This window comes from Homarus americanus, unplaced genomic scaffold (assembly GCF_018991925.1).
Source record: "Homarus americanus isolate GMGI-L3 unplaced genomic scaffold, GMGI_Hamer_2.0 scaffold37032, whole genome shotgun sequence".
NCBI lineage: Eukaryota > Metazoa > Arthropoda > Malacostraca > Decapoda > Nephropidae > Homarus > Homarus americanus.
This window is the reverse complement of record NW_024731852.1, coordinates 8,686,742-8,699,905: the sequence shown is the minus strand read 5'-3', so window position 1 is coordinate 8,699,905 and position 13,164 is coordinate 8,686,742. Positions and strand designations below refer to the sequence as shown.

The window sequence follows — 13,164 nt, the reverse complement described above, 5'->3', positions numbered from 1 at the left end:
CTGCTGCCCTGGGCGGCTCTGCTCTGTGCTTGCTGCTGCCCTGGACGGCTCTGCTCTGTGCTTGCTGCCCTGGACGGCTCTGCTCTGTGCTTGCTTGCTGGCCTGGACGGCTCTGCTCTGCTCTGTGCGTCCTGCTGCCCTGGGCTTGCAAATTTATAGAGCCATTAAGTTTCCATTAATAAATGTCTAAATGTCATTACGTCTTTATTAACCTTTTCCAGCATTTACAATATTTTTCAACTTTTACAGAAAATTGACTTAAGTTCAGCTTCAGATTTTGAAGCAAAATAATTTAATGAAATACTTGAAAAAAATATCTAATTCATTATATACAAATATAATATACAAATGAAAAATATATAACTTGAAAAATAAATATATATAAATAATATCTACCGTGTACAGTATATATATATATATAAAATAAAAAAAATATATAAAATAAAAAATATATATATATAAATAAATAAAACTATAAATAAATAAAACAATATTAATAAATAAATAAAAATATATATATAACTAAAATAACCTAAAAATACAGAAAAACAGCTAAAAATATGGAAAAAATAGCATTTTTATGGAAAAAATGGCTAAAAATAGCAAAATTTGAGCGAAAAATGGCCAAAAAATTGCCCTATTTTTACCCTTAAGTGTTTTTTGAGTTTGCCATTGCCAGGACTAACGTTGAAAAAATTTGGTAAAGGATAATCGGAAGAGTCTCCGGAGCAAAGCCTTCAAATTATCATTCACCAATAATATAAAAAAATACAAGCATAACTGACTACCTGGCCGTGGGAAGAGTAACTCAGTAGGGGCCCAGTGAGTTACTCTCCCCACGTCCAGGTAGTCAGTTATGCCTTATAATACACAGATGCCAAGCTGGAGCTCGTAAGAATGGCACAAATGTTTTACCTCTAAAACCACACAAAAATTTATTATTACTCAAAATTTGCTCAGGAATAATTTTGGCCATTTTTGGACTTAGAATATTTTTAAACAATGAATTTTTGGACTTAGAATAAATTTTGGACTTAGAATACTTTAAACGATGAATTTTTAGACTTAGAATATTTTTAACGATGATTTTTGGACTTAAAATATTTTTAAAGATGAATTTTTGGACTTAGAATATTTTTAAAGATTTTTGGACTTAAAATATTTTTAAAGATGAATTTTTGGACTTACAATATTTTAAATGATGAATATTTGTAAACAATGAATTTTTGGACTTTCATTGAATAGGATCGCTGTAATTCGTACTTCGGTTTAATTCGTATGTTTCTCAAAAAATTAATTAAACGATTTGAATTTGGAATGAATATGAAATAACTGAGTGGTTCAAAAAGTTGCCTTGGCTGTCACATACAATATTATATTTATAATTATTGTGCAAATATAAATAGTTATAAAATGTACTTACAATAATAAAGTAAATAATACAGTAATAAATAATGAGAGGTGAAATCGTAGATGATATTCCATAAGTGTAACGGCCACACTGGTAAATGAAGTAAAAACCCTCATTGGAGAAATATAAGATGAAATGTTGGAGCTGATTTGACTATAGTGCATTTTTTATCAGATGAGAAGAGATGCCCCACCCCCTCCTCAAGAGTTACACCTGATTGGCTGTTGCAAATCTGTCCGATTTCCTCCTGAAGTAATGATGTATTTCTAAATGAGTTTATTCATAATGACCATTTCTGACGAGAAAGACATTTAGCTAAATTATATAAAGATTCATACATTAATTATCAAACATAAACACGTAGGAAGTTTATCAGAAATATTATACAAGAATTAACTGTTAAACTCTGGTGGCAAATTGACGCTTTCGGAGGACGCATTTAATATATACTTATTTTTACCCACAATAATACACAAATTACATATCTCTTCTCAGCTGGAATAAAACACACAATAGGTCCCTCTTCTGCCAACTAACACAACAAAACAAGGGAGAAACACATAGAACAAAGGAAAAGTCTCCTGAGTTAGGTAGGTTGGGGATTAATCTTCTTGATGACAGCAGTGGACCCCAGACCTGATCCTCAATAGTACTATTACACTTTCTGAATATCATCCACATATTATCAGTTCACCTCACAACGTACAGTAAGTCTTACATTTATTTATTACTGTATTATTTACCTTATTATTACTGTTTGTGAACTTAAAAAATATTTGTTTGCACAGTAATTATAAATAAGATTATTTTGTGTGGCAGTCAAGGCATGGTAACTGAGTATGTTTGTTGGTTGGAATAATGAGGAACAATCTGAACAGAAAATGAACGAATAATTGAACAAAAAGATTGAGAAAGTGTCGAATAATGTCAAAATATTCGGAACTCGGTTAATTTGTATTTTCAGTAATTCGGTGCACCACAAACGGCACTATACCCTCATTGATTTGACAAAAGAGACTCTGCGTCACTCGAATTACTGAAAATATGAATTAACTGAGTTCCGAATATTTTGATATTACTCGACAATTCCTAGATTTTTTGTGTTCAATTACTGTATTCATTTGTTTTCTGTTCAGATTGTTCCTCATCATTCCAACCAACAAACATACTCAGGTACTATAGTAGCACCGACATTTCTTTACAACCTATCCTCATGTCATTCTTTGCCTACCTCTAACTCCCCTCCACTCCACATTCATTCGTGTATCTCTTGACCCAGTTAGTTTCCTCCTTTCTCTCCTGAACCATCTCAGTTTAGCCTCCAGGTAATGTACTTCTCTCTGTTGCCAACCATCTTCCACATCTCACATAATCTTCTTTTCTCTTTTTATCTCTCTTTCCACTTCATCATTCCCGCCATCAACCACACTCAACGGAACATCTTTTATTATGGCCCAGCGTCTTGGTACACTGCCCCTCACTGGCTGTTTCCTAGCCTCTCAACTCACAAGAAAATGCTTCCTTTACATTCAGTTCCTTCACAATTCCCACACTCTCCTTCTTGGAACATCCACCTTCTTCCTCTCCCTCCATCTTTAAGTAACACACACACACACACAAGCAACCTGTTCTAATTTCCTGACCAAAATGTAGCCAATCTGGGTTTCTGTGCCATCTGCCTTAGGCCTACATGGTCAGCCTACTTGCCCTATTCTTAAACACATGTTACATACCATCCCCAAACTCAAGTGTTCTTTCACCTTCAGTATTCCTTATTCCAAAGCCTTTCCCACCACGCACACCTTCATAACCCAGTGCGACAAATTTGGACAATAAAAATGGTTTGTTTTAACGGAGATCACTACATTATAAACTGTATCTCCTAAAACAACATTAACTGGCATGATTATAACAGAATAATTGACGCTTAAGTCACTCAACAGATTTTACGGCAACATTAAACGACACCGAACTAATGATATTGAATTTCTTAATGAACAACAAAATGTATTTACGGTTTAGTTTAACATAAATGGTAAATATATGTAAAGTACCTGAACAATTCAACAGCCTCACTAAATCATATTAATTCTAAAGTCCTTCAAAACACAAAACGAAAATGATTATATTTTTCTTTAATTTCAAATCATATTTTGATGGCATTCTAAGTCCAGGTAAATTTAAAAGATAAATTTAGCCAAATTATACCTGGATAAACAGTGATAAATAAAAGTGTTCTGGTTTATAATTAAAATAAGACAAATTGTCAATCTTCCAGAGCCACAGCTAAACACCTCAGTTTAATATTGACCTCCACCTCACTGGCTCACACTACAACAGAGTAACACCTGTGATGAAACAACATTATCAGGGAAAAGATCAAAATATTTACATACACTAGACCACTTTAGATAGATAGATATATAATTATTATGTAAACTTATTACATAAGTTTACAATTGGTTCAACCTGCATATAGACAATGTAGGTATACAGTTCAGCATGTATATAGCCAATACAGGTATACAGTTCACCATGTATATAGACAATACTGTATAGGTATACAGTCCAGTATACTGTATTGTATTAGCCTGTCACATTAATATTATATAAATATGAGCTAAGGACATATAATCATTATATACATTCTATCACCCAGACTATTGAGCATACAGCTACAGAAGGATTTGTTCTGTCACACCTCCTAGGGTGCACAGCCCATAAACATGTGTTCTGTCACACCTCCTAGGGTGCACAGCCCATAAACATGTGTTCTGTCACACCTCCTAGGGTGTACAGCCCATAAACATTTGTTGTCACACCTCCTAGGGTGTACAGCCCATAAACATTTGTTCTGTCACACCTCCTAGGGTGTACAGCCCATAAACATTTGTTCTGTCACACTTCTAGGGTGTACAGCCCATAAACATTTGTTCTGTCACACCTAGGGTGTACAGCCCATAAACATTTCTTCAGTCACACCTCCTAGGGTGTACAGCCCATAAACATTTCTTCTGTCACACCTCCTGGGGTGTACAGCCCATTAAACTACAAACTCAACCCTCAGTGTGTGGTAGGCTGTTGAAATGTGGTTACTGTCCAGTCACCAGACTCAAGAGAGTTCAGCCCAGTTCACCAGCCCGACACGTTGCCCTAAAGTGAGACCAGCTCTCCGGGCTGTACCTCTCTAATTATATCAGCTAATTACAAGCCAATAGCTAATGCTCATTAGTCTGTCAATACCAAATAATTGTACAGACATTACTACCCAATATAATTATTAAATCAGCATGTGTGTTTACATTAAACCAAGGAACAACGAGTGAAGAGAACATTACCTGTGTGTCTTGCTTAACTTACAAGCCAAGATAATTACAAGTACAACTCAGGACAGCTGTGACGATTTAAACTATCTACGACTGTATCAAAGGTGACATGACGTGAGATGACCCTATATCTCACTCAGCTGTATCAAAGGTGACATGATGTGAGATGACCATATATCTCACTCAGCTGTATCAAAGGTGACATGACATGAGATGACCATATATCTCACTCAGCTGTATCAAAGGTGACATGACGTGAGATGACCCTATATCTCACTCAGCTGTATCAAAGGTGACATGACGTGAGATGACCATATACAGTATCTCACTCAGCTGCATCAAAGGTACCAGCGACTAACCTACACTCGTTCAGGCAAGTGTTAACAAGTGAGATAGTTTAGTATCTTACCACAGCTAAAACAATATAGACAATCCAGGTATACAGTTCACCATGTATATAGACAACACAGGTATACAGTTCAGTATATATTGTGGAAAATGTATAATTCCATGTAATAATTGTGAATAAAACCTGGTAACAATCTGCCCAGTGGAGCCTTGAAGCAACTATCCTCATTTACTCAGTGAGCATTATAGAGGTACAGTCCTTTGTGTTCCTGACCTGCATCTGATAATGGCTGAACCACATCATCAAGGTCAAAAGTAAGTAATAATAAATGGCCGTTATAAACCATCAAGTGCCGTTGAGGACGTCTGTGTTGTGACCTTCTGAATCCTGCCAAGTTAAACCTTTTAAGGAAGGTCTTCACTCCCTGCAGTAGTTTGTAACAGGTGGGTCAGACCTGCACAGTACCACGCCACCGAGTTAACGCCAAAATATTTATCATTGTCACCTCAGAGATCCACTACATCCTCACACAATAATAATTCTTGGCTTTTACACAATAAAGGCCAGAGGAGAGATGGAGTGGCAAGAGAAGGCCGCCTTATAGTTGTGTGTGATCAAGACTCATTCATCAGTGGCATAAATGTTAAAGCTCACTATGGCCGAGTCAACATTAAATTAGGATTCACGTAGCGACGTCGTAATTACCAGTGATGAGCCGTTTGGGCAGTTGGTCTGTTAAAATTGTACAGTATGGGAGGAAACTGTAGTATTGTACCTGCAGAAAACCTGCCATGTTTGTTAGTGAGGGTAACATCTGTCCCAGGCTGGGCAATGAACCCAGGACACAGTAATGCACCACTAAAGATATACAACTCCTGATGTATCTGAGAGACAATCACCAGTGTTTTGGTATAAAAACAATAAACAATATTTTCATGGTTCTATATCACTAAAGTGGTCTAGTTGCTGAATACATTGGACATTTTCCTGCAAATATTTGTATTCCAGGTATTAATCACATGCATTGTCAACTGTCTATCATGGTTAGTACAGTAGTTCTGTCTACAGTACATATAAGACAGATATACTGTAGACAGATGGACAGAAAGATGAAGAGAGATATACCATATTTCCCACCATATAAGACATATTTTTAACCTAACAAATGTCTCTATAATTCACCCTATATCATATATAACTGTAGGTAAAAAAACACACAATAAACTTTTATTACGTCGGCAGGAGTCAGCCCACGAGGGGGGAGCACATCCCTGTCTCCCACATCTTTAGTGAAACAGTTGTCAAATGGCATGCAGTATTTTGTCCTTCCTCTTATTTATTATCATTATTTTTATCCGTTCCTCACATTGGCGAGGGTCAACTGTACTGTACAGGTTATGGAACACATTGCAATTTTTCTCGTTTAAATATTTGTTCCTTTTATGAAAGTTTAGTTTAGGTGAACTTTCTTGAGACTATAAACCTTTCATGCTATATCTATATCTGTGGTTGCCTTTAATATGGTGAGAAATACAGTACAGTAGTATAGATAGATAGATAGCCTGAAACCTAGATAGAAAGATAGAACAAAATCATCATCATCACCACCCAAATCATACAGCCATTTTCCACACCATCTCTTGCAGTCTGTCTTGTCAGGTTCTAAGATCATTTCTTACAATCTCTCCCCATGTCATTCTTGGCCACCTACCACTGGCTCTCCTCCTCACCACATTTAGACTCATGCACCACTTAACCCAGCTGGTCTCATCCATTCTCCCCACACTCCCGATCTCGGTCTACTTATACGTAAATTTTGGCCAATACTCTCAATACCCAGCCGCCCTCTTAGCTCTGAACGGTGATTCTCATCTTTCAGCGTCACAGTACACATCCACCTCACCATTCTCATTTCAGCTCACTGAAGACTGCATATATTATGTCATCCTCTTTAAATGACCATGATTCATGGATATATAACACCAAACTTTTCACACCAGTTGTATACATTCTTCCTTTCATGTAATGGGAATGTCCTCTTGCTGACAATAAAGACAACAGCTCCCTAATCTTCCTCCAGCCATTTCTGACTCTTGAAAATGAACAGCACCCCCTCCAGCACTGATCAATGTCACCCAGGCAGCAGAATTCATCCATCACTCACAACACAGCGGCCTTCAGCACCCTGTCCAGCACTGATCATGTCACCCAGGCAGCAGAACTCATCCATAACTCACAACACAGCAGCCTTGAGCACCCCCTCCAGCACTGATCATGTCATCCAGGCAGCAGTACTCATCCATAACTCACAACACAGCAGCCTTGAGCACCCCCTCCAGCACTGATCACATCATCCAGGCAGCAGAACTCATCCACACAGTCCATGGATAATCTACAGTGTTGAGTTTCTTCAGACTTGCTGTAGACACATACTGTATTTACCGGCACAAACACACCACTTACAGTCAGCAACATCCTGCGGTCTTCCAACCACTCCACTGCACCTCTTATGTACCCACCTTCCTTACTCACTGCACCTCTTGTGTACCCACCTTCCTCACTCACTGCCAATATCTTTCTTACTAATAGCATAGATAGTATAGATAAGACAGATACTTGTATAGATAAAGACAGTCTGACAGATGATATAGATACCAAACAGACAGACTGACTGACATACAGGTATTGAAAGATTGATATAGAGATACAGATACATAAAGATAGACAGTTAGTCAGACAGAAAGACATAAAGACACACCTGTAACAGCAGTCTCCATGCTCCAGTTGTTAAATTCTCAAGTCGTTAACTCATCTGTAACAAACGAACAAAACACATTTAATATACACAACAGTTTATGATAAAAATATGTCCTCAAATTAATAGTCATTCAGTACAGTAGTTGTCTGTTTTATGCAAGTATGGTTTATGTGAACTTTCTTGGGACTGTAAACCTTGCATGCTTGACAAACTCTGTCATTTTTGCCTTAATATTCCCAGCTAAATTAGTGATACATTTAATACAGTAGTTTAGTCAGGTAGATGTACAGTAGAATCCTAGTTATCAGGCACCTATAGGGAATGAGAGGTGCCGCATTAACAGGCTTTCCCGTTAGTTCAAACTCACTCTTGGGATCCCCAATAAATCCTACAATGCACAGTGCTACAGTCTGACCTCACAAATTCGTGTCTCAGAAAAAAACACGTTTTTAGCACTTACTGTATTAAACTCTATATAAAGGTACTACTTTACATGCTGATTAAGGATCTGGGTTCACAGTTTAAAAAATCAAGTAATTATTGTTAATTAATGACCTTTGAAATAATTAAAGGTATTTAGAATATTTCAATAGTCAATTACACAGTGACTGCAAGTTTTAAATCACCTTTATATACATTCTCTAAATAATAAATAGATCAGACATACAGTACAGTACATATTGACAGACTGACAAATACTTGTATTGATAAATAGATTGACAAATATAGATAATACTGACTGAGATAGGTATTGACAGATAGATATTGGTAGATAAGGGATAGATATACTGAAAGGCACAGAAAGACAGACACACAAACATACATAAGCAGTTAGATCAGTGGTTCCCAACCTCTTCCATTCTGTGACCCCCATACAAGATATGATAACTTTTGTTGCCCCAGTCTACATCTTTCTTCAATGAAACAAACTAAATGTCACTGGAATGAGCAGTTGGACATAATATTTTAACATTTTAGTATCATTAGTGATATATACAGTACAAGTAGCTACAGGAACACTATAAAATAGAACTGCCACACAATAAAAGCTTCCAAGGCACAGATAGTGTATGTGAACAATTTAAACCTCTCTTGTGTCTGCAATAAATGCTGTGTATTATAATCTCACATAAATTAACTCAACTCCACAGCAACTCGGGTAATCAAAACTATGGACGCTGTGCAGGTGTGTATAATTTGCGCACATGCAAAAAAGAACATTAAAAAAGTTAATTAAAACTCGGTGGGTTGGCTGACATTGTTTTTTGTTACCAATTGTGGCATCAGTGGTTTAGTAACAGAAAGGACAAAGTGGAGGCCATCTTCCACACGGAGTTAATAGCGGTGTTTCTATTTGATGCTTAACAGCGTGAAAATACCCGCTTCACAGAGACAGGTAGATGAGAATGGCAGAAGCACCAGGATAATCAGTTTGCTGATAATAAGGTAGCGGCCCATTGCCACCAAAATCTCTGTCAAGCATCATTAGCTCAGATGGTTTAAACCAGGGGTCAGCAACCTTTATACACTAATCAGCCACATTGTAAACAAGAAATCAGCCATCACACAGTGTAGTTATGCAATTTGTATTAAAGTTACATAAATAAAACTTGAAATTGGGCATTAAGAAATACAAAACTAAACTATATACTGTACTGTACCGGTACTGCATTCAGACAAGTACTGTAATGGTACTACACGGAAATTTTGTTTGGGTATCCTAATGGGTGGAAATAAATACTAATACAACATAAAATCATGTTTCACATTGAATAATACATAAGAAATAGTTACTATGACACACATTCAATTTGACTGAATAGAATATCCTCTACAATTTTAGTGAAATCTGGTTCAAATTTAGTACAAGCTGCTACCACAATTACCTTTCTTATGATTGTTAATGAGCTTTAAGTGATGCAGTACAATACTTGCTCTTTAAACAAGTCTACTCATATAAGTGTTACTCTGCAAGTCCAAAAATTACAGCTGTGCATCACCAAGAGCACAGTACACTGTACTACCACATTGAACACACCACTTCTTGTCCAAATAGCAAAGTTAAGCAACATTAGTACTTAGATGGGTGACTGCCTGGCCCTAAGAACACCACATGCTGCTGGCATAAAGACTATACTGGAAATAAGTATCTCATGGCTTTGTCAGCTGTCCTTGATCAAATTGTCTGAATATTATCTTTAACCTCGTCAATATATGGCTGACAATGACTGTCTACTTCTGCTTAAAAAGAAAGGATTTAAAGCAGATTTTTAACAGTAATTGTTACAAGTATTTTACGTATACGTACTAGCATTGTCAGGTATAATTTACCAGTTTAACAAAGGGTATCAGATTAGGTGTTTCCTGCATCAAGTGTTCGAACACCCTTATCTTAACATATCAACTTAGCCCACCGCTCATCACATATTTTGCATGCTATAACGCCGGCTGCAAATATGAGGGTTGTGGACCCCTGGTTTAAACTCTGGCACTCTGCTAGGAGGGTCAAGCAGTTTTATTATGAACTCACATGGTTCAAATTACCCCCATGGTCAACAGGCTGGGAACCACTAACTGTTAAATAGATAGAAAGATATAGAAAAGAAAGACAGACAGACAAACAGACAAATGACTAACAGCAGTACATTAACATTAACTTGTTTTAAGAGTTTGACGGGCACAAATATTTCCCGTATAGGCTATGAGAGCTGTTCCTATAGTTTACCTTGCTATAGGTGGTGGTGCTGTGGTGGTGGCAGTGGTGAGAGTGCCATGGTGGTGGTAGAGTGTTGGTGATAGTGCTGGTGGAAGGTCTTGTTCCATGCTCCAGTTATCATTTTCATCTGTTATGGAGCAGTTCAAATTCCAAAAGTTTTGTTGTAACATCTCCTGTAAAGCACAAAATATTATACTGTATTTAGGAAAGCTCCAAAAAATGATTAGGTTAAGTTAGGTTAGGTTAGTTTTTTGTGTGTGTTTTATGGAATGTTTTACTCAAAACTGACCGCCATTTAGGTGAAAATTAACCGGTTCTGTTACAAATGAAAATATTCCTTATTTTTTTCAAAAACCGTTAATTTGCACCAGAAATGAAGGCCAGAATACACACAAAAAACTACTGTTGTATCAAAATCTGAGGAGAGCCAATGAACGAATATTTACCTTTACAACATACCAATAAATACATATATAAAATATACCAGTACATAAATATATAAAATATATCAGTATATATTATACAGTAAACAAAGATAAACAAAAGTGTGATGTGATCAGCTTTGTGTTGCAACACTTTACTTACTGTACTGTGTCTGGTTATTTACTTCACAAGGACATACATACTACAGGTTAATATTAGTCCATTGGATGTCTGCAGGTTCCCACTATGTTTACCTAAGGTTATACTCCTCTACTAAGGTTATCCTCCTCTCCCCTCCTCCTTGTGGGTCAGGTCAGGTTAGGTAGGTTGGTTGGTTCCGTTGGTATGGGAACAGTTGTTGTTTTTTATTCAAATTCGACCTCCATTTTTGTGCAAATTAGCAGTTTCTGATAAAAATTAAAAATTATTTTTCTTGCAATAACCGCTAATTTGCACAAGAAATGAATGTCAGATTTGAGTAAAACACGCAGAAAAACGTCAAAACAACCTATTCTCATACCCAAACCTGAGGACAACCAATGGACAAATACATACATACATACATATGATATTATTGCAGTTTCGGCCAATACACGGCCAACTGCTTTAACCATCCCCAACCTTTAGATCACCTTAGTTGGAGTATTTCGAGCACCATTTCAACCAGAAGGCAAAGAATAACACCAGAAATTCATTTTAAAGTTTCCACGCCTTTTTTTGTTGTGTGGGGGGGGGGGAGGCTGACTCTAACACGGGTACTTCCTCCCCGGAATTAAGGTCAAAGTCGATTAAATCACACCAAAATACACAGGATAAACTAATTTATAACTACTAAGGCCTATTGGCTGAAACTGCAATTTTACCATACATACATAATGTTAACTTACCATGAGGGAGGGAGGAAGGCCCACACATTAACACAAGACCACCAAGCTTGTTGTTAACCTGGTACACGTTGTCCGATTCTCTCTCTTATCTTTCAATAATTACAAGGTTTTATTATCATTACTATAATAAAAGTATTTCAGTAGTAAATATTACATAATATAATTAAATTATACTTTAAATATAATATTTAATTATTGATGAACTTCCCTCTAATGATAATACTGCATATTAATAATAAACTAAACTTAAGTCAGTAATTGGGCAGCCGAACAATTTGTCAACATCTACAAATTCACTATAATATATTTATTAAAATTTCCCTTTAACTATTAAAGTTTATTTATTAATATATAATTAATATATAAAACATTATATATACGCTTATAATACCATAATAAACTTGCTATTCTAACTAGTCATATGATATTATTAATGGTAACTATTAGTCTCAAAATACAAAATTATTTGGCAATAATTATTGAAAAATAATTGCTTATAATATATAAAGTTAATACTGATCAAGTATTAGTTATTTTACTATTAATTAAGTCATTCTTGAAAGTTGAATGATTTATGTTCCTCCGTCACCATCTCGTGGTTCATGTTGGCCCAAGACACATGTGAAGCGTGTTTGAGTTCCTCTTACTATCATGTCCTGTTGTACACATGTTCTACAGTATTGGGGTTGTAATAAAGTTAATATATTTAGTAATTGTTGAAATACTTACACAGTATTGAAGTGGAGACCTCCCCTACAAACGCCATGTGTCGCTGACTGGCCGACCCCCCGCGAATCTAATCTACTGTGGGGTGCGGGTTGTTTGGTTCACACTCAGGGTGGGATGGAGAAAGGAACCTCACAATGTGCTCTCTGTATACATGTTGTATTGGATGTACAATGCAGCTTGGTGCTGGGAAGGCAGCATGGTTACAAGCGTGATGTAGAGAGAGCTGGTTGGTGAGGACGCTCAGAGGAGGACAGCTTGTGGGTCGCCATGCTCGCCAGCGGGAGCGAGGGCCGCCAGGCAGCGGCGGAGGAGGAGGTGGTGTTGCTGGCTGGTTGGTGTAGGTAGAAAGAGAGAGATCACCACGAGGTCAGGTCTTAAATAGCGGGGGGTAGGCGTGGCTTAGTAGTTGACCTCCGTGATGTATGGCGGCGCTGGTTGACCTAGACCACGAGGCATACACTGGGGAATTCGCGGGGTCGGCTACGCAGCGACAAACAGCGTTTGTAGGGGAGAAATCCACTACACTACCATCTACCGCGTGTCCCTCGTGGTCAAGGTCAGGTAA

The 13,164-nt window shown here is 37.1% G+C and overlaps 1 long non-coding RNA gene across 2 annotated transcripts; it reads right to left on the bottom strand.

Moving 5' to 3' along the window:
• Positions 1–101: 101 nt before the first annotated feature.
• Positions 102–12,758, bottom strand: LOC121868033. 2 transcript variants are annotated; one of them, XR_006089287.1, is made up of 5 exons: positions 12,600–12,758; positions 11,871–11,959; positions 10,570–10,733; positions 7,845–7,898; positions 102–144 (listed from the first exon to the last, which is right to left on the bottom strand). It is a non-coding gene; the product is annotated as an uncharacterized LOC121868033 (long non-coding RNA). The 2 variants fall into 2 exon arrangements; XR_006089286.1 differs by having other exon boundaries at positions 123–139.
• Between the last annotated feature and the right edge of the window lie 406 nt (positions 12,759–13,164).